This window comes from Vanessa tameamea, chromosome 2 (assembly GCF_037043105.1).
Source record: "Vanessa tameamea isolate UH-Manoa-2023 chromosome 2, ilVanTame1 primary haplotype, whole genome shotgun sequence".
Taxonomy (NCBI): Eukaryota; Metazoa; Arthropoda; class Insecta; order Lepidoptera; family Nymphalidae; genus Vanessa; species Vanessa tameamea.
The window spans coordinates 4704072-4728471 of record NC_087310.1 but is presented as its reverse complement, the minus strand read 5'-3'; the positions used below and the strand labels follow the sequence as shown (position 1 = coordinate 4728471).

General features: G+C 31.1%; 1 protein-coding gene across 1 annotated transcript in view; it reads left to right on the top strand.

Moving 5' to 3' along the window:
• The first annotated feature begins 536 nt into the window (after positions 1 to 536).
• The window catches only part of LOC113401083 (slit homolog 1 protein), a 34016-nt gene continuing 10152 nt past the window's right edge, over positions 537 to 24400 (top strand). Inside the window, exon 1 of the mRNA XM_026640813.2 lies at positions 537 to 690. The gene's annotated coding sequence lies outside the window, so the exon portion shown is untranslated. The remainder of the gene's footprint in view (positions 691 to 24400) is intronic.

Below are 24400 nucleotides of genomic sequence, written 5' to 3'. Positions count from 1 at the left end.
CTAGTCTCTACAAAAAAGTAAGCAAAAGTAGAGTAGCAATTAGTACATTGGTTGTTGTGTCTAAAGTATTTTTTTAACGTGACCAGAGATGGCGCCACTTGCATAATTGGTAGATAAATATCATTGTAACTTCTAAGCAACCTTTTTTATTTATTTTAAATCCACTCATTATATACCTATATAAACCAAATAAAACGTTTAATCATTTATGATTTTTTAATGCATTTATAGATTATTAAAATATATTTTCAAATTTATTTTTCGTCTACGAATTCGTTTAGAAATTTTAGACGATATATTTTTAAGTCAAAAGTATATTATACTTTTGTTTTAATATTTCGCATGATTTTTAAGACATTCAAACATGAGACATAACATTGTTGAGCGCACCGGTGATGTAGGTTGCTGCACCTCAGGTATAAAATATGGAACTAATTTACTATATCTGTCTCTCTTTAACACCTACACCAAAGGCGACGCGTGAAAAAGAAAACGGAACGAGGTACCGCGTCACGAGCAAACAAGGTTTAGCCTTCCGAGTCTGTTCTGTGAGTAACACTCGGCTTCGAAGTTGGAACGAACCGGCGCCATTACTCTCGACGTATTCGTACGAACGAGATCTGTGTGTGTACTGTTCGCTAGTTTTAACTCCATCGATCGTGTTAGAACATCATTACTGCGCAGTGCAAGGTAAGGAATATGAATTTATAATATTATTTTGGAAGCAGTGCGTCGAATTTCTTGAAGTGAGTGCGAAGTAATTGTTATTTGTGGGACAGAGGAGCTTTCTCGTTTATTCATGCAAAGAATTTAACCGAAGGCGGTGTGTGCATATATAAGAGACGGAGGCTCGCGAGGCGCGGCGCGCGGCGCTGCCTTCGTCGCCTGCGCACCCTGCAGGCACCCATAAAAGTGACAAATTTAGTCATTTACGTGTTAATTTCGTTTCGTTTAGTGTTTCGTGACTTTGTGCCATACTGTGACGCGTTGTGTTTTGTTTCTTGTAACAACAATGATCGAAGCGTTACAGTTCGCTTTTGGCTTTAGTCCTTTGTGTGTTGTTGAGAACATTTCGTTTTAATTCCTTGCGTCGGCGCACAGTATTGACATCTTAGGTAATCCTCGTCGAGGTTGAGTGCCTTATCTTGCTCTACGAGTTTCTTATTAATGTAAACTTATGTTTATTGCGCACACTCATATATTATACTTTGTAGTCACGTCTATATATACAGTAAATAAAATTAAAATTGTAAATTGAGTAGACTAAATTTTGTTTATACTTTTGCTTAACTTCGATACTGCATAGAGTTAGTATTATTTTTTCCAAAGTTGTAGTCATTGTTATTAAACATATTAATATATTATATGGATTATGATACAACGTTCAAATTGAGTTTTAGTTTGTATAAATAAAAACGAGCATTTGGGCGTAGACGGACCAGATTACGAAATAAAGAAACGCCGTTATGTTACTATTCCCCGATATGACTCATGATTATAGTCCGAATGTGGTCAATATGTTTCTTTGTGTATTGAAACACGAAGAACATTGTGTGAAAAATTTCAACTAACACAAATTTGTTGCGTCGCTAAATGAAACAAGTAATACATACATAGTTCTCACTTATGTACAATTTGTCACGCAAACATTGAAATCACACCTTCAAGAATTTATCGACGTTTTCAAATTTATCTAATCATTGTCATATACTTTAAACGAGTGCTAGCTTTTATCTATTATACTCGACATTTTATCTTTGTTAATATAAACATTTTTTTTTTCTTTTATATCGTTAACCAAACACGCTGTCGAACTGAGAATAGTAAATATGATGTAAAGATTGAATCACTTTAACACTTTTGATAAGACCATATGAGCGAATCATAAAATATTTATACCAATTGTGCTCGCAACCCTTGGTTATCCAACCGTGTACCAGTGAATTTACTAGTTGTGCGTCCTAGTGCTAACTTTTATCTATTGTACTTATTCGACATTTTATATACTTTGTTAATGTAAACAATGTTATTTAATATTGTTACTTTCACAAAAAACACTTGAACTAAGAACATGAAATTTTTATATCAATTCAATAAAATAACAAAAATCTTTATATAGATATATAAATGACTAATGCATTAATGATTCAAGACAACCAAATATTACGATAGTAGAACGCGTTCGTAGCACTGAAAACTCCGACCTTCGTTAACTTATACGTGACAGTCATTCGACTGTTGTTTACACTTCACTGACCATTATCAAAACCTTGATTGACAGAGAGAAGCTTCTTTGTATCCTACTTGTTCTACACAATCGATTTAAACGCTCCGATTGTCCTTATCAGATATATATTTCAATTCACTTACCCTCAACAAGCAATCACAAACACACGTGTAGTCATAAACACACACTCACACACACTCCAACTAATAAAGTTGTTATCGTTCCTTAGATTTTAAATAATAATAATACCTACTAAAATAACGAGACTGAAAACAAAAAAATTATATGTGAAGATTTAAACGTACCGTATTACTGTTATTATTTTTTTGTGGCTGGCAACTTAAGTCATCAAAGCTGATTCAAATGCTCCAGTTTTTATTATCCCCAATACATATTTATCGAATGACCTCCATATTGAGTCGGGTATTACAAGTTCTGTATTGAATTGATCCCATTCATGTATTGAATTCTATTCGTTTCGGTCTCACATATATACCGATTGTTTTACAACTTCCTGCATCGAAGTCACCCCATCTGTCTGCTTCGGATGTATTAGGGTAATTTTGCCGTTATCGCTACCCCAAATACAAATTTCATGTAAATTGCCAACTATTTCTGGCAAAAATAATGTTACTAACTGTGAATATTCACATTGAGTTGATATCACCGGTAATTTATTATTATTGGGTTTTTTTATTTATTATAATTAACATTCTTGATAGTCTTAATACCTGCCGTTGTGTCAATTTCAATCGTATAAATATGTATGTCAATGCATGCCATCAATGAATGTTCATAATTACGTGTATATTCATAACCACTTTGTTCTGAAGTGACGTCTAATCATTTATTTCAAATATTGTAATATTTGTAGTGTAATATTTCACTGAATATTAAAAAATAAATTATTTTGTATTCTTTAATTTTATGCAACGGTATGAAGCAATCAAGTATAAATAATTAATAATGATCTTGAAACTGAAACCGAGAGATAAAATTGAATGAATCAATTAGAAGAACGAATGGATTTCCCAATGGGTATAATTGATCCTGTATTTTTTTGCACAAAATGACGGTGACATCATATCAGGCTTGGACGTTTGCTGATCACAGCAACCATCGGCACAATTGGGACGGTCTAGTGAGCGATGCGCAAAAACAAGTATTAATTCCGCTCGAGGTCTTTGAATTTAATCTCATATTACATTGAGATACTCATCTTTATTAAAGAACTCAATTCTATTAGAGGTATGTGTCTACCAAACACTTGATACATACATCAATATGAACTATACTTTATGATTTAATTGACGTCCAATTATAGTCTTTTAAATCAGCGTTATTCAACTATCAAATACCAATGTTTAATAAAAAGTATACAACTACAATCATTTGCTCGTAATGTAATTTTGTCATCATAGTTTCTGAAGTGAAAAAGTAACTTTTAGAGGAAAATTTACAATCGGTCAATCGCAAATTTTATTAATATCTAATAGAAATACCATTAATCAATAGGTATCGAAAAACTCTTAGTAGCCCGACTTCTCCGGTCGAGTTGAGTTGCAGTCCCACGAAGTTATTAGTGCGCACTTGTGCTCGCGCATACAAATACCTGTGCATTATTATATCTCCTATGCAGGCCGCTTAAACAAAGTTGGTCAGAAGGACATCATCAGGTCTGGCCTGTTTTTCCCATTCCTTCATCCGAAGGTGAAAGAAATGTTGATGAACATACATTTCACATAAAAAACAACTAATTCAACTAGACATTCAACATCTTAAAACATGATGATATAATACAATAAATATTTATATGTTCATATCGATATCGATGTATTGGAGTAAATTAGGAGTTTTGGTGTTAGTCAATAATTTTTTGTCCTCCTTTTGAAATGAGCGTTTGTATGTGTGCATACGTACAAACGCTCATTTCTAAAATTATTTAGGATGACTGGTAGATTAATACTTCAGTATGAATACATTTTAAACAATATCTTTTTTTGGATTTTCTTTGAGAGTTTTAACCAGTAAAATAATCACTCAATGTACGTCTCAATAGGAACAATTGGAGTTCATCGTTGCTGTTCATTTATCTAAAGAAAAGGCAACCTTGTACGTAAATGGCAAGCGTTTATTATGCGAGGAAGTCGACTTATCAGGAACTTGAAGTAGAATAATTACTTCTACCACAGTATGACAGAAATTTAATTTGCTTTGTGCCAAAAGTTAAGTATTTAGGTTTAAATAAGCCAGATGGTTGAAATATAAATTAAATGTTCTGAATCTATAATTTGTAATCATTCATCTCATGCTCAACGGTGTGGACATACGACGTAATGACATGGCATTAAATTCTGCAACATGCTTATCCCACAATTGGAGAAGTATGTTGGCTATAAGCTCTAAAACTTCTCCCCAGGAGGCTAAGACGCTTTTGTCAGGATGTTAATTTACTCTAGACATGTTGTTTGTTATGATGCACAAATTTTACAGATATTTATTTGCCTAATAAGGTTTGCCGCTAGCGTATTCGAAACATCGACCCTTTCAGCTAGAAATCCTACTTAAATCTCAAGACTAATAACGTCTCTCTTGGCGAGGATTTTTTGGTAATTACTATTTTTCTTTAATTAGCAATTTATATTTTATCGATAATATTGCAATCTACGTAACGATAAACGTTATAATTATAAAAAAGAAGTAAAAAGTTCTAGGTCATCAAATTTACATGAATTCAAGACAACAAGATTCTTATAAAATGATAGTTACATTTTGAGAAGTGATTAAACTCAAATAGTACAATCAACTTTCATAATAAAAAAAAGCATTTCAAACACAGCATTCCCTGTCGTAAAAACAAACTGTTCTTAGAATCCGGAGAACATTCCAGACATTTTGCAAAATGCACGCACGTCGGCGAACCTTTATTGTTCGTGCCGCTCGAAATAGTTTTGTTTGCATTTTGAGGAAGTCATCTGATGATAGCTAATAGCTTACGATTTCCGCCTGAGCGAACTGTAAACAGAGGATCGTCTTCCAATCGGCATTACTGACGGCGACTCTTACGAGCCTTCATTATTGATCCATCTCTTATTTAAGACTTCCTTGAACTAAGTTAAATCATGTAAAAGTTTTAAGAAAAGGTACTCTTCTCAAAGTGATTATTTTGAAAATAGGTTACCCATATATGACCAGAATTTTTATGGCCAGAGCCATAATATAATATAATATGAGAATATTATTAATAATCATGTCTGTCGTTTAAAGATCTAAAACTATGTTTATTAATTTGTGGGTTAAGTTCTCTCTCTCAGTTATATGTTTATTAAAGTTACGACGTACGATACACTTTATGCACTTAAAAAGATAAAAATACACTTATTTATCGCAATTAGAAACAACATAAGTTCTTATATCTATTTTTATAATAGTTACTATTAGAATAAAATAGACAAGCCGTTATTCATTGATTCATATTTTGCGTTGGATGAGATTGATTTAGATCCAATAGAATTATTTATCCTTAAGATAAGACGTGACGTAAATCTAGAAGAATATCTAACGAACGTACATTTATACACACACACATACAGAAATTAAAAAATATCAAAAGTCTGACTTTGCATATTCGAAAATAGTTGAGTGAAATTTCCAAATAAGGACATGAAATACATAAAATCGTCTCGACATGATAATTCTTCTTTCACAACAATACGATGTTTGACAACGTGTATGGATTTTAAATGACATACTTGACACGTAGGAAACGTAAGTGACTCCATTGTCGACAATATTATTTGGTATAATTGTTGTATTATTGCATAATATTTCTTAACCAAATGTAAAATATATATTCTTCATCATATGTAGCAATCACCTAATTAATTATCTGTATCCATTTAACACAACTATATAATATTTTATTTGAAACTTAATTCATTTTTAATGCAATAACATACCAACAGCTGTGGTATTCTTTAAAAAATCACTTCGCATCCACTTGAAAAATGTTTGAAATGATTACAATCGAAGTCGCATATAACTTTTCGATATTAAACAATCGCGTTCTGCGGTGAATTTCGAATTTATTTTTGCAGACTTGCTCTACAAAAATAATGATACCAATAACCAATACCAATTGAAGAGCAAGTATAGATATAGTAATAGAGTAAAGTAAAGTAAAGTAAAGTGTGGAAATATGAATAAAGATGTCTTAATCAAGAACTGTGTATTAGCAAATAGCATGGTTATATGGAAATTATTTATATAAAGGTTTGTTTATCTTTTTTCCCACTTTCATTGAAATAGATTATATATCAAATTTAATTTTACTTCCAAAGTTCCAATTACAACTTGGCGTAATAATCCACGAATGCGGTAGATTGATCAAAATCTCGACCAATGACATCACATCATTTCAATGTCGAAATTGTTTATTTTTGTCTTTACTTCTGTGATTGGAATAACCGATAATTCATTTATAAGGAAAAGTTTTCAGTGTTGTTGATTACGGATATTCCCGAATTGGAGTAATCAAGTAGCCTGTGGCAGTCTGACTCATCGTCTGTTGGGCAAAAGATAAAAGATAATATTTAATTCGTTACTATTTAAGTCGAACAGGGTAATTCTACTAATGAATATCGAAACGTTCTCGATTTAATTCCAGTCCAACTTCAAACGAACTGCAACTGAAATCGTTGTTTTAGTAGAACAAGACGACTATACCGCAACGATTAAGTTTGCGATACACTGACAATTTGTTTGTAGAATTGTATCCCAGCTTAGCGTATAATTCCTTTACTCTGCAAGGTGTTAACGATATTGTCAAATCTTAGCCATGAAGTTTATTTGCGTTTTTTATTAGGGTCAAATATAACGATAATACGAATACATTAGAGGTCATATATTATATGAAATGTTAGGTACATACAAATATTAAAACATACTTTTAGATGTATATTTATTGTTATGTACAATCAGCAACATGATTTTATCTATACATTTATTTTAAATTATTATTTCTTTAGATAATATTTTTATGGGAATACTTAACACTAATAAGTCGCGTTACTAGGAAAACTTATCGTTATAACAAAATACTTCCTGTCACTATAGAGTGAGTGGTACGAGTGTGTGATAATATTGAAACACTCAATATAATTATTATATAGCTTACGTTGTATCTATGTACATATTATATACATTTAATTACATATTTATGATCAAAATTAATAAATAAAATTAAGCATTACATACTTACGATATACAGAGAACTTGTTTACGTTGTTGTGAAAAGTAAGTTTGTTTTTACGCTCTAATCTTAAGAACTACTATCCTGATTTGAACAATTATCTTTGTTAGATCAGATCACCAATCAACACAAACACACACACACAAATACATGAAAATAGAGAGCTGACGGAACTATAGGTGCTAGGTGCCTCAACCATAACTGCGTGAATTTAATTACAATATTAAAAAAGAAGGATCAAAAAAAGGTATTATTTAAGTGCATAATCAATTATTAATTTGATAAAAGGTAGGCTGTATAAAATACAGTAGTGGCATTTAACACGGATGAAACTGCGAGCAGTAAGTAGGTTATATAATTTAACCCTAAGACCTTCGCTGCAGAGCAATAACATAATCGTTAACCGATCTGCGAACTGTTCCGGTATATAGCTAACGAGAGCACATGGCTGTGTATTCATATGTATAAAACCGTCACGTATATGATTCGATATTATTACATATGTTTAAACTTTTGATTATTTAAAATTTATAATTAAATTAAATGATATAGAGAAATTAAACCAGGACTATCCAGTTAGTTCTAGTTTAGTCTCTAGAGACAAATCGACGAGAAACTCGGTACCAATGATGAAGAGTAAAATTTTAGGATGAACTGCGTTGTCGTTCGAAATAGACAACTTAACATCTTAATTAAACACATAATATAAACATTGTAAAACATTTATTTTGTTGGATATTTTGTTATAAATTTAAATTGTGAATGTTTAAATTGATAGAGTGTAATGATAGGGATGAAAGAAGAAGAAATTACGTTTATCCTAATATTAATAATAATTTTATTATTAATAAAAAGATTATTATTATTTTATAAGGAGTAGAATACTTGCAACTTTCTTTTATAAGGAAATACAGGCGGCTTTGTACTCATTAGGTATATGACTAACATCATAAAAAATTGCGGTTACTATACAAAACCGCGAGGCATATCTCGTGATTCAATAAAACAGGAATGTCTAAGACCAACATGTATAACTGTGTGAGGTTTATACCTGAACCCGGTCTGCACACTCACCTTATCATACAATTTTCCTGATAACCTCAATCGCTCTATTTATCATAGAAAGCCATAATGAAAACAAGTCAACAACCTCGTATGACTGACTATACTAAACAGCTGTGTAATTTACATAAAAAAAAAACATCAAGATTTATTATTGATTTAAATGTATTTCTGTACGTTTCAGTAAAAACTGTAGAGTGGGTCAAGTGAAATTTTTATGTGACAAAAACTATTAAACATCTGTTTTATTTGTAAACAAATAAACAATATATTAATAATTTTTATAAAAATAAAATAATTGAATCTAATGAATTTATAATTACCTTTATGACCATCTCATACGATATCTTTAAATATTTCTTCGTAGTCTTATCTCTCGAGAATGTGACACGCAAACAAAAAAGTTCTAGAACAATAAGATATTTTTATCCTGTCTCATTATGTCTGAGATAAGATTGAGGTACATATAGACAGATTTCAGGCATCAACTCCTTTTAATATATATCATCTATTTTAATATTATAAATGCGAAAGGAACTGTTTTCTCTTCACTTTTAAGCCTTTGAACCGATTTAGATTAAATTTCGTATAAAATAGTTTGAGTCCCGGGGAAGGATATAGGCTACGTTTTTAAATTACCGAGTAGTGGTCAAATGCTGATGGTTTGTCTGATATAGGTAAAGTTTTATAAATCTATAAAATATTTTTTTTTTTTTAAAGTTAGCAAAAGTGAATTATTCCGTTCAGTATTTAAACAACTTTTTTTTTATTTTAATCTTTACATATTTTTAAAACAAAAAATATTGTATTACAACAAAATAACATTATTATATTTGCAATATTTCATTCATTTACATTCAAACGTTCGAACTATATGTATGTATCTATTAAGTCAGCCGTATAATTCTTGCCCGGTATATATATATTGAGAACATAGCTCATGACGTAATGTGATTTTATAATTCACAATAACAAAAACTACAGTCATTAATTTCATTCATTCAATAATTCAGCAACGTTTATAGATAGGAATAGATCACATTAGATTTATGCGTGCATCGTTCTAAGATCTCCTAAAGAAGACGTTTAGATGCAACGTTCATTAGTATGAGAAGAGGTTCTTTCACTGCGGAATGAATGAAATCACTGCATCTGATTTAAATTGAGAACAGATACACAAGCGACCCCATATTGATCATTCACCGCACACCTTACAAGATTTTGAAACGTTTAATTTCTCTTGCGTTCACGTTTGGTGAAATGCATTAATTAACTATTCTTCTGATTCATATTATAATTGGAGAATTTCAAACGAATCAATTTTAGTTTTAATTCTGCTAGTGGTAAGTCACGCGAAGCTCCTTTCATCGTTAAAATCAGCAAACGTCTGCCTCGCTGAACCGCAGTTGAACACTTCAAGGAATCTGACAATCATAAAACCTGCTCGTCGATTCGTTGAAAAACATCGCGTTTCAATAACTCGGTTACACGTAAAACGAACTCAGGTACTAGCCGCTGTTTTCTACATTCATTGTAAGTACCTTGTTTGTATTCTGATTCTGTACTTTCTCAATCGTAAAGATAATAAAATACCCTATTTCTTTGTTCACGAAATCGAGCGTCCAAACGAAATCTTGTATGCATCTCGTTCGAATCAATACGTTAGAACGAGATGGATGATCAGTCATTCATACACAAACTGGTATGCATCACTAAGTACATCGTTTCACCTTCTGCTGCAGTCCTATTATACGACGAATTTAAAAAGACCTTACTTACGAGGTACCATTATTCGTACGAACCAAATTTCATTTTAATGGAGGTATACTTGTGGGCGTGTTTTTATTTCTGTTCGCGTCGGCAGCAATAAGTAATAAGGTAAACATTAAGTATCTAATGGAGGCTGTTTGACCAGTTTTAGTTGTCAAGTTACATTTCAAAACCTAAAAAATATAATTTAAACTCAAGAAAATTGATGAATTAAATATTGACTAGTTAAGTGCCGTTATTTAATTTAAATTAAAATATTATGTTAAATATAATAAAATGTTTCGTGAATGTGCATTGCGCAAAAACAAGATAACATAGGGAGATATTTAGAAATCGCAAATGCTTATTTATATTCCTCGTATACGAACAAAGACAGCTTTCGCAGCAACATTTGTTAAATAATGAACGTGTTGTTGATAAGTTCGAAGCTGAAATACTTAAGATAAGAAGCGAAATAACGGTAACTCGTAGGCTTCACGAGAACCCTAACGAACGGTAATTTTGTTGCTTGTTTCTTTTGAACTTTGTTTGAATATCAATTTTACTTAAGGTTGTTAATAAATTACAAAAATAAACTGTGCGTGTGAAACTACCTTACCTTATATAGGTAACTGATCCAAGAAAATACCACATAAATCGATTTAAATTAGCTATTTATTGTTTAGTATATTTTGTTTATGTGTGCACAAAAATATATTTCGTAAATATGTAAATACTAAACATCTATTTAATATAATATACAATATTAGACTCGCATAATTGAGAACCGAGATAGACAACCGGCTAAAACACGTGAATCTTACAAAGATTGCTTTGTTGTGACTGAAACTATGAGGAATCCTGTGTATTCACTGCCCAGTGGAAAAGCGAACAAACTGTAAACGTTACTCAAAAAGAGAAGAACTCTCAACTAAGCCGTTACAATATATAAAACAATTTAGAAGTGTAGCAATAAAAAAATAAACTTAGCAAACCTTTTTTGTTTTAATATCGTCAATAATACAGCAGATAGTATCTTTTAAACAATCAGACCTGAGCCCATATACTCAGTACAGCGTTATTTCCTGCGTACTTAGTAACATTGTTAACGTGCGTCCATACAATTATTATTGTCGATGACACCAATTGTGAACAATTCGATGAGTTCTTAATACTAGTGCTATCGTTACAATGAATAATGTGTATTGAATATTTTTCCTCATCTAATCGATAAAATACTTATTTGTAGCCTTCAATTCACTAATTCGTAATGAATTATTTGAGGTTTTTTGACAACCCTGTCAACTAACTTATCGAATTGGTCTCGTTTGTCTATTAGCTAGTATATAAAACAATATTCAGATTCCGACGACTTGGGCTTAAACACCAGTGCACTCCAGAATTGATGTCCTGCGCAGTTAGCCAATCCCCTTGAGAATGGCCGCTTCGGCCGAAAACATTTCGTATTACGTAATCTATGTTCTGTAGTATACTATAATATATGTATATAGTTTAGAATGTAATGCTTGTATGTGTGTGTATGCATATGTGTGTGGAAGCTGTGTCGTGTCATTTCCATCAAGACAATCTTTATCTGTTGACAAAGCGAAGCAAACATGTTGGTTGCATCAAAGAATTTGCATTAAATTACTTTGTTTACAAGGTTTTCTGAATTGTTGACACTAGATATATACAAGGATTATCGTCTTAGAAACTTATCATAAACTACCAATTAGGGTTGTCGCTCTTGTTGCGTGAAACAATTTAGCCTACTTTATGACACAAAATATCCATTTTGTTTTTCTAGTGGAAGGTCGTCATGAAGATCCTTATGAGGGTAAAGAATTATTAAAAAAATGAGTCCTTATATATAGAGTCTGTTGGTGAAAGGGTGCTCGGCCACCAGGAACTAGAAAATCTGTTCAGCGATTCCTTCCCTAAAATAAATTGCATAAACAATCTATACTGCATTGGTAATACATACATTTTTAGGCTTCATTTTTGCATGTAGAAAAAACATTACAAAAATAAAGAATACAAATTAACGTCATTGGAATTTTACAATTACGTTTTTTTTCAAACGACCTTTGCGCTAACAGTAGGTTGCAATATATGAATACGTTAATAACAGACCCGTAGTAACTGAGGCGGATCGGTAAAGCTTGTAACAAACGACATTAAATACACAATAAATTGTCTCGTATTTGAGCATAACTACATTCCGAATTTGAAACTGTTCGAAATTTGAATTTAATCTGACAGCATTTAGTTGGGACATGACAGGGATATTAACAGAGACTCATTAAAATTAAAATTGTGTGCGCAAATTTAGCGCCTCGTAACCTTTGACGGCTATAAATTAATGTAGTTCCCTATTCGTCTCATGTCCAAGATTTACGATTTGTCTTCGAGTTTGATATGAGTGTTTTTTTTTTAAATCTGACACCGACAAAGAGTTGACGTTCAATATTAATTAATCGAGTCCTTGCTTTTACGGACTTTGCATATTCGATTAAATATTGATGTTTTTTTTTAAAACTATTTTATCATTAAATATGTTACATAACGTCAGTATTTATTAATCATATAAATATTTAAATGATGCTATATGTATTAATATAATAAATATTACCTATAAGGAAAATAATTGTCATTTTTTGCTGTAAATAGACTTCCTACATTAAAAATATTATGTGAATTGATTTTCACGAAGTATTTTATCAACACGATATTTTATCCTTATCTCGTTTCAGGAATGATGTATAACTCCAATTTCCTTTACATTAAATTATCAAATGACTGATTGACTTCTGCGGAGGTCGTACCGTATATGCACTGTGACAGTCGCATTGCAATAAATTCCACTTGACGTATGTCGACTCCATACAGCCTTATGAAATCCATTCAACTTCAACCTGAGCCAAAAATGGACTGTCTTCCATAAGGAAGACAGTCCATCCAAGAAATACCAAGACTCGTATAAACGAGTCAATATAAAATGAATTTGATTATTCGTATTTAAATAGATATATATTTAAATACAAATATATATCTTAATTATTTTATAGATTAGTAAAATGGGGTGTATCTACTCATATGCACGGTACGTACACGTCTGCTTTAGGAACGATTTTTGTCATATGTTGATTCAAATTTCTTGTAATCTTGTGGTAATTGTTGTTTACAAAAATATTTAAAATTTGATATAATTTGATTATTGTATACATTTTCATTACATAATCAATGGTGTGTCTACTCCAACGTGTCAAATTTTTTGGTATACCTCTATAATCAAATATTTATGTAATCTAAATTGAAATAAAAATAATATTAAAATATACAAGAATGTTTCCATGTAAATATTAAAAAAATCAATGGAAAATTTTATACATTTAAAAATAGTATCTCTTTATCCACAATACTAAACGTTTATTAAACAATGAAAATCGTTATACCTTGAAAAAAGTTTAATTTCCTTAATATTTTTAAATCGAATAATTGAAAATGTAACTTATTTTATATCAATAAGATTCATTTTACAATAACTACCAATTATAGGTATTGTCATAAAGAACAAGGTCTTATTGTTTTAAGAAAAACTTCAATACCTGCTAAGTTTATTTTAATTCCCTCATTGTGTATGCAGCCTTCGAAACAAACGAAAGGGGTTGTAACTTGTTATTCAACATTGTTTTGAATTATTACGGAATAATTGAATATTGTAAAACAAAATCCTTATTACAAAGACCTTTGTTCCAAAATCATGTTTAAATAAAAAAAAAACTTGTACGAGACACACCTAATACAATTAAGTGTTATTTGAGTATAATATGATTTTATTATAAAATAAAAGAGAGATTCGCGTAGCCATAATAGCGCCACCCACCAAGATTAAGCAACATATATGATTCACAGTATAAAGTATACGTACATAGGTCACATACGTCATTCTGCCTGATTGGTATCCTTCACACCTCGCCACAGACAATAATAAATACTGGTATAATCGTGATGTGATTCTTAAAAATAAATTAAACGTTAAATATGTTGTACATTGTAATTGTTTATACATTGTCGTATATTTTATACCTTTGCCAGTGACATAAAAAAAAACTTATTGTATAGTGACGTTCAATTTAATTTAGTCTGATATTCGCGGATGGTAAAATTTCAATCAATATCATGTCATAAAAATGATCCTTAAAATTACTGAAAAATATGTATAACAGTGGCTCCGATACGAATGTTAAAAAAGTACATTGCCTACTCGTTCTTCCTTGGCATATTTAAAAGTTAATAAATAATTTATTATTTATTAAAAATATTATATTGTAATTTAAGTAATACCAATGATATAGAATTTCATAAAAAAAAACCGACTTCATATTTAAATGGGAACAAACGGGATGCAGGGTGTACCTACTTTCTGTTTGGTCCTACTTAAATTCCCGAACTTGGTTCCAAAAAAACGCGAAATCGGTCCATGAATGTCCGTCCTGAGGTACCAAACATAAAAAAAATTAAAATTGCCGAATTGATAACTTCCTTATTTGAAGTGGGTTTAAAAGTGGTAATTTTACATAGTAGGTACCTTTATTCATTATGAATAAAGGTACCTACCTAATTATAACAATAATGATTGAATGAGAATCGATATCTTTTACATTTCTCCATTAGGACGTCCACAGTTCACGATGGTCATAACAATAAGTTTGTTTCATTGTCACATTATTAACAGCAGCATAAAACTTCAGAACTGGAGTCTTCGCCCGCGTGGACGGGGAAAGTGTTATGCTCCATGATTTTTTCTGCATCCCTGTTAATGTGTATGCAAAAACTTCTTGACGATCGGGTATCAATTTAAGACGCGTAAACAAACATGTATACGCATTTATAATGTTAGTAAGGATAACAGGACAGTTTATTTTCTTAGTATAAAATGGTGTGATATAAAAATGCTCAGACGCTAAAAATAATCTAACTACTAGATTAGCTGATTTCAAATTAGCGTTTTATGTTTAATATAGGCCTGCGTCGTAAAGTCTAATTCAACATTTGCCTCACAGTTAACCTATTAGAATTAGGTCAATGTCCCGTTCGCCTTTAACAAAGACCTATAGGTACCATGGTGTACAATGTGCTTCATGCCCCACGGTTTATGGTGTCATGCCATTTATAGCCATAATATAACATTGTATGGCTACAACTATTTATAGCAAATCGGCGGAAATCTATATGTCACGAACAGGTAAAAATATATTTTAATCGTATGTGATAGGTAATTCTTAAAAACCCACCCACTATAATGACAGCGGGAAAATCGCTGACGTCCAAGTGCAACGTGTGCGTAAGCAGATTGTATAGTAAGAAAACTACAAATGAAACCTGTTAATTACTAGATCTCTTCTCTCGATATGAATTTGAATATCGAATGGTGCTGGATTTCCACCTGTACCCAATTACGGAGCCGCTGTGATGTTGTCGTATTATTGATTCTCTACTTACGACTCTTATATTATTCAATCTATTCTCTATTCGTGATTCCTTCAACTTCGTACGATATGAATACACAGTTATTTTTATCTATACCTTTGTACTAATATTATAATTGCGAAAGCACCTCTGTGCATGTTTATCTGTTGTTCTTTTTCATCCAAACCCCTGAACCGAATTTGATGAAATTTTGTATTAAGAATCTTTTTTTTTTTCTCGCTGGTAAAACGCATTACGCGCTTCCCCTACGTGATGGAAAGGGGGGGGGGGTACTCCCCGGAGCCCTGGACGCCGAGTGCGCCCAGGTACACGGGGTTTACCCACTAAAAAACCAGCGGTACCCTCTCCGTCTTTCGGCGGGCGCCACGGGATCGCTTTCGCATACTACCGTGACGTTGTATTAAGAACCTAGTTTACCCCTAAAAAATACACATGTATTTCAAACCAGAGTTATAAAGGTGTTACTTTTAATTATTATTGATCTAGTAGTAACAGATTTTAAATCCCCCCACCCCCTTAAGGAGAAAGCTTGAAGTTTCTTCTACTAAGCCTCATTGCTTTGGTTGGTTGGTTTTCCCTGTTATGTTTTCGTTCATGAAGCACTTGATGAATTACAATCACAAATTAAGTACTTGGAATCTAAGTGATGCTTGCCCGCCCTTGAACCGCAATCATCGGTGCAGTCACATGTCCTAGCGACAGAACTATCTAAAGTTTCCATTCAGTAGTACTTTTATATTAAATAAAATGTTTGTTATAATTTTTAACAGCACGGCCTTATTATAGTTGAATATACACAATTGTACTACTAAATAATAATACTAATACTGTCAGAATATGACAAATTAAATTATATATATTAATTTTTAAAACGTATTTGCTTTTTGTATCAATATATACTAATTATAATTAAACTTTATGCCCAGTACTTAAATAGTATTCTTTATGTAAATTCACAATTTAACGACGATACCGATGTAACAAATATAATTAAAAATATCTAACAATCAAAACAATTACCTATTTCAAATAGTAGCCTTAACGTTCAACTAAACACATATTATGTATTCGTTTAAAAAATTATTATTATTTAATTTATATGTATTTTTTTTATCCTTAGTAACATTACAAAGGCAAAATTTTGTATCTATCGATATTTGCTACTCTTTCACGCAAAAACTACTGAATGGATTTTAATGAAATCTTAAAATAATATGTAGCATATACATCAGAATAACACATCGTTATAATTTATAAAGATGTATGATTATAACAAACCACCTCAAAACCAACTCTTAAAACGCGAGCGCAGCAGCGGGCGAATACTGTATACATTTTTAAGAGTGAAAATATTTTTAGCAATATATATTGTAAATATTATACTTATTTTATATGTTAAATCTGTGTAAGTTATGTAATTCTTTGCCCACACGAGTCAGCGCCTTTAAAAGAAAACAAGTGACTAATTCCTATTTCTCCATTCTTAGTCGTGATTTTTTTAACAATATAAATAAAACGAAATTACAATTATATACTTTTTTATAGAAAATAGTCATTAATATTGATTCAAAATTAGCGATCTTTTCAATCATACGAATTGTCAGACACACAAAAAATCACTTAAACATCACTGCCTTTAATTTTTTTTGTAAAAACAAGTTTGTAATGCGTTTGATACGAAATTTACAAATACAAGTAATTTAAGCGATTCCCGATTCGTCAGTGGAATATGGGTTACGAGTTTCAGACCTAATCCATTTTTAGCTAATAATAATATAAACATTGGAAAATCTAGATCTTAGTTATTAAATCGCACACGTTCCGAATATGTTTTGCAATTCACTGCTAATGTAAAAAGGTCGTACGTTAAAAGATTGTGTACTTCGGTAAAGAATAACACTGATATTTCTTATTTTAAGTATAATATTCACATAGTTCTATAAGTCGTCACGTGTTTTTTGACGGGAGATTACTTCCTTAATATTAATTTGAAGGTTAGGTTAAGCCTGAATTAACATTAGAGTAAATTTTTTTTTATATATTATTTATTTCATTATCCTTATTAATAAGGAATACTAGCTATCAAAAAATATTTTTATGTTTTTTTTTTAATAGATATTAAAATAGTTGTATTTTTTTTTCACCTACGGCTCATCTTACTCGACTAGCTTTAAAGTATTTAATTCATAATAAAATTTGTTACATACGACCCTTTTTATTTAGTGTCGATTTCAATTCCATATAAATATACTAAGCAATTAGTTTCAAAATGTGTTTTTCACTTTTAATGTCTATTATCTAAGTATATCGTAATGACATCCATTATATTATTCGAACATACATTTCACGAGTTTATAATTATAGAACAGTAATGAAATAACTATATTAAAAACAATTATTTGTGAGATTATTGAATTCCTTTTTCAAATTTCTAACGTTATAACAAATATATTGTGATTGTTATTATTTTTTTTTAATACACTGGTTATACCTTATTAATTAGTGTTTGCATATGTACATACAAGGGAAATAATATCTAATGTTGCATCATTTGTGTCGCTTTAGCGGTATATAACATTTCTTATAATGTCAATGGCTATGATTATGTATGGTGAGTGGCACTATGAGATGGATTGCAGACTGTCTACATTCCTATTTAAAAAAAAATAACAAGCTTAAAGTATAGGATCTGATCCTGCAACTTTCACATCCTTACGCGACCAGTTCGCTCATGAGCTATTTAGACATAAAATCTAATTTCGTTCATATAAACGAAAGTCATTGGTTTCTTTGACGCAAGTTATAATAAAGTTTCAGAATTAATAAGACCTCATTACACGTGCATTTGTGTGTGTGTGAGGCTGTCACGGAACAGGTTTTTCCTGCGCAGACGCAGCCACCTGAACTACTGCATGTCGTTTTTAGTGATATTTTCTCTAAATATTTTAATTACGTACATTTTTCATGGAAATTTAGAACAAGGTGGCGTTAAGTGGGTCGTGGCCTAAGTACACAGATGCGCTTATTATCTTAAATGTTACAGATAAATATCTCGCTTGAGTCACATCACCGTCGTAGCAATATAGAAGCAACATGTATATTTCTTTAACATGAATCTGGAAATATCTATGAATATTTGTATAAATGTGGATGAGGTAATCTTATATTGAATTTATTCTTTCGCTTATACGAGCCTACTTGAATTAAGTCGATTTTTGATTTACAAGATCGTTATGGAAAGTTACCTACAATTATCACATCGTGTAGTTTATATTAAATTTGTTCTAATTTAAAGTTGTTTGAACAACAGGGTGAATGTCATATTTCTTGGCGTGAAAGCAAGAAACGAGTTTAAAAAAAAATAATGACATGTGACAGCTGAGGATATTAACCATTACCTGTTTGAGGAGTCGTTATCGCTTTAAATTTTCAGACCCTCTCGGCACAAATAAAAGCCAAAATAAAATTAAAATCAGAATTAAATACTAACAAACTTTTTAAAAATTATATATACCATTGTTAGTTCTTCATAAAAAAACATAATTATGTGTAAATAATTATACCGATGCCAATAATATTTTGGTCATAGGTTTATGGAAATAAACAACATTATTCTATATAAATAGGAAAGAACCAACGAAAATATTTACCGACGTTCACTTTTAAATTTGAGTTCCAGTATGGTGTTGTTGCAATATTTTTCGCAATTCTTGCCCTGATTTTGATTTTAGAACATAATATAAAAGTATTCTTAATTCAAATTTATTACCATAATGCTTCAAATCTATTTCAAACATATTATTTACAGGAAAAACAAACAACGCTGACTTAAAAAAAACACACACATACATAATTCATTAGATCGCTTGGCATCGCCAGGTGGGTCATGTAATATGATAACGCCGAAAAACTACATTTTAATATTTCAAGACGCAAAAAAAGTAACAATTAATAGCCAACAGGTGTTCAAGAAAACATTTAACATGAATTATTATTAACTATCGTATTATTAACATATAAATATTATTAAAATATTTCGAACGGCATATGTTACATTTTTGCGAAAAAAACAGAAAAGTTCCCAGAAAGTTCATTGACATTTGTAGAAAAAAAATGTAGCATACTTAAAAATCACAATGACATTATTAATGCTGCCATTTACGGAATTTTGAATAGTTTTATTTTTGAATTTAGTGCTACCATTTGGAGAACAAGTGACTGAAGAATAAAAAAAAAATTGAGCAATGGAGGTCTTATCGCTTAGAACTCTATATATCTCACAGACACCTGTGCTAAAAGATATTTGAAAAAATTACACGTTAAATGCATTTAAAGGGAAAAACGCTATTTATATTAAAACATAATAATATATTCTATTCAAGTAATTACAATTAATATATTCTAATCAATTTCAAATTCATGTACTGTGTAGTAATATCATATAGGTCGATTAGTCTAGACCGGAGTCTAGTGTGCATTGACAGTTTTCATTTCCGCGACCTCAAACAATGTGGCACTGAGCAGGGCTGCCAGTCGAGTAAAACTGTTTTAAACCGCTTTATCTCTGAAATTAAACAGCACCAAATATATTATACAATTTCAAATCTAAGTAGTACTAAATAATAAATTATAAGTAAATTAATTTATTTTGAATTACGTACAATATAATAAAGACAATTTTTTTTTTTATGTTGTAAATTTGAAGCGATCAATTTCGTTAGACTAGATCAGTTTACACTTGTCATGTCCAAGGTATAAATATAATTATAATTTTTTTTTGTATCGAATTATGCGATGTGGCAGCCCTTGAGGCGGCACTGAGACCTATCGAACCGGTCATTACGAGTACCATCGACGAGACGTTCGTACGAATTAAAAAGTATATGAATCACATATTGAATACATTAAGTCAGGATGCTAAACTTGTTTTGATGGAATCGTAAAAACTTCAATACATCTAAATACGGGCCCATTACGTCCATTAGATGGGGAGCCCTGTCATTTCGAGAGATAAAAAGTATGTTGTATATTACATTTGTACAAGCAACCGTCCAGACCTCGCACGTGTAAGTTTTTTGCCAACTTTGTTTTTACCTACATAATAAAACGTATATATACGAGTATATAGAATCCAACAGTCTACCGTGCTATACCACTACGTGTTCGATTAAGAATTGTTACACGACGACTATATTCAGGTTTTCTCAAGTTTCACCACCGACAAGATCACGTATAGAAATCCAATACAAAAAATAAATTAGAAGTAGATTTGGCCAGATTTTAAATCAATTATGCGCGTACAAAATTTAATGTATTTAAAAAATATAAATACAATGCTGTACCTGTTACATAAAAAGGGTTCTCCTTTTGTAAACTATATGTATTCTAAAAATAAAAAATCTTTCAATGTAACTGTTTACGTATTATAATGTACATACTTAGCCATATTGTACTTGTAATAGTCGTGTTTATTCATAACAAAGGGATCTCGCTTAACATTTCGAATTGGCACAAGCAACCAGTAACGTGTTGTTCGAATTTCACAAACTACTGAGAAAACAATCTCTAAGCAACAGTGCACGGATCTAATAAAATAGAATACAAACTAGTTTTCGGCGGTGTCTGCACCCGCGTATGACCTTAGGGTGAGGGGTCAAGTGTACCCTATGTCATTTCTGTATCCCTGACAAAGTGTTTACAAAAAATCATGATGATAAGTTGAGTAGTTAAATCGTGTTACGATTAAACGAAAAATCTTACTTTTATATTTATATTATTAAACCGTTTTTCCTCAAGTATTTGGTTGTTTTATAAAAATATTTATTCGTATAAACATAGTCTTACAACAATAAAATGTGACGGATAAAAATAAATATGTATACGCAAACAAAGTTTCCATTTATTTCTAAATAATAAAAAAAACATCTAAAATAAGTACAACAAGGATAGAAACACAATAACATGTTTGTTTTACAAAATACAAAACTGAGAAAAACAATAAAGCGTACATTCTGGATTATTCTAAAATTAACTATTTGTCGCGATTTGGCGATTTTGCGCGCGTTTTAAAAGTTAGTCGTTGATAGATATTAAATTAATATTTTATTTAGTTATTGTACTTATTTTTTAGTTTATGTAGGTACTTATAGTTCTCCAATGATATTAAATAATATTTTATAATTTATATTTTATTTATAATATTATACTGGCAACACTAATCCTAGAATAATTACTAATGCAAACAAACAAGTAATTGATAACGAATTATTAATTTGAAGTTTCACATCAACAATTAAATGGCGTTTTCACATATTATTCGTTACATAATGCACGTATAGCATTCGAAGCGATATTCCACAAATATAGAACTAGAAGCAATATTCCAAATTATAAAAAACTAAAAATAAGAAATTATATTTATTTGTCATTGTTTTTTTTGACCGATTATTATTGCCCTTCTTGATAAATATGTAAATTGAATATTATTCCTTTCTCCTTGAATAAGTGTTTTCTCGTGAACGAGCTGATAAGGAGTCTTTGTGTCTCAATAATCTAATCGTTTTCTCTCAATATTTGACATCGCTACATCTATCTTTATGTTCATGTCATTTATCAGTAGAATGTTCCATTGGTTTATTACATTCACCTTTGACTGACGTGAAAATATCACGAGCAATTTAAAATGCCACTTCACAAAGCCCCTTGATTGTAGTATTGAACTTATATTTATTTGATAAAAATTTAGGCCTATAGGAACTTAATAGCAACGGAGTTACATTTCATTTTAGGACTATAACGTTCATTAAATAAAATTAAAAACGAATCTAAAACATAATATGTAATAAAAAAGTAAATAATGTATTGTAAAATACTAAAATGATAATGATAATAAATTAAAGTATCAAATTAGTACTTGATCTAATGGTCAAATAAATATTGTCATAAACCTTTTTAATGCTACACATATTTTTAAAGCTACTAGCATTTTTTATTAAATATTTCCAAGAAAAAATCTTCTACAATTAGTTTAGTCTTAGTTTAATTTATAACAGAGTATTGTAGTGAATTCTAAAAATATTCTTATTCATGCTATTTTTTTTTTTTTGTGTCACTAGTTAAATACAACCTCGTCCAAAATATTTACATCTTTTTCTTAAACATTTTTTGAATAAAGAATATTTTTATCTTTTGGAACGTCAAAAGATAGTCACTATAGGATTTAAGTAATTTAGTACTTGCATCCATGTTCTAGTGCAGCACCTTTTGTGCTCCTAACTATTGTTGTTAGTACAAAAGACGCGCAAAGCGAGACGAAAAAAAACGCAGCTTCAGGTGCCTGTAAAGCACAAGGCCGTCGTGGTTTTTCTTATGGAACGCATCTTTGAATTCACCTCATTCATCTCGTTGTAACAGTACTGTATTAACCAACAATTTATTTGTCTAAAAAAGATAATTTTGAAACAAGTTCAAAATAAAATGCTTCGAGGGCGATCTGATTAAACGTACGATTTAGCAGCATGGAATTAGCTTCAACGCAACTTCTCAGAGGGGAGAGGGGTGTGTGGCTTAGTCCAGCAGGGAGACATGAACAGGCTGTTAATTTAGATAGGCAAATATTAAAGATCCGATGACGTACTACCCAACTCGTCAAAGCCAAGAGCCGTCAGTCCTCAAAACGTCTGCCGTATTATTATTCAAATCACGGATAATATTAACGACCTTCTTTTACATTCAAGGCTATCCTAGTTTAACGCTTTATAATAATCGCTGATGTCATATAACTGTGTTGTTATAACGCATGGTTCTTTAAATATAAGGCGCTAAAAATTTATAAAACTTACATACAATCTCACCAAAATTATACACAAGAGAACTCATCCAATATTCCAAAAGTTCCTAAGATGAGTTAATCCTTACCTGCTCAAGGGTTTTCTCACCTCAGGTAAAAAATATATCTTCAGGACTGAAAATTAATAATCGTAATAACTATTACGGTCCTAATTTTAGCTCTTCCATAAGTACAGACTGTCGAATAATGTTTTGGGCATATGTGGGTTAATATGTGACCGAATACGTTTTCCCAACAAGTAATAGTAAAAATGATGTAAATATTCGCAATGAATATTATTTACTTACATTCACAATTTCAACCGCTACACAAGACGGCTCGAAACCAGTCTTGATACTAGCAAGCAACTAACCACGCCTTCATTGCACGGCGTATTGGTGCATCGGCGATCGATAAATCTGAGATCATGATCGATATTCGATTGCAGAATACATAGAACATTTAACGGACACAGCGATCCCATGGCCACTGACCCAGGCGTCTGTTTGACCACAACGGAGTCGATCGTTTCACTTTTATTTCAAACTGCTTCTATATTATTTGCAACTGTTTTTATTAAAATAGTCTCTGACGTAATACGCTCGCTTTTATTGAACTAACCGATGCGTAGTTTTAAGAATCGGTTTTATTCGATGTTCAAAATGATATCGTGTACGCTTCAACTACATTAAATTCCAGACGGTATTTATACGATACACCGTTATCGGAGCAGTCGAGTCAAATCGTTTTGCGCTGCAAATTGAATGCACCGTGACCCACGACGACTTTC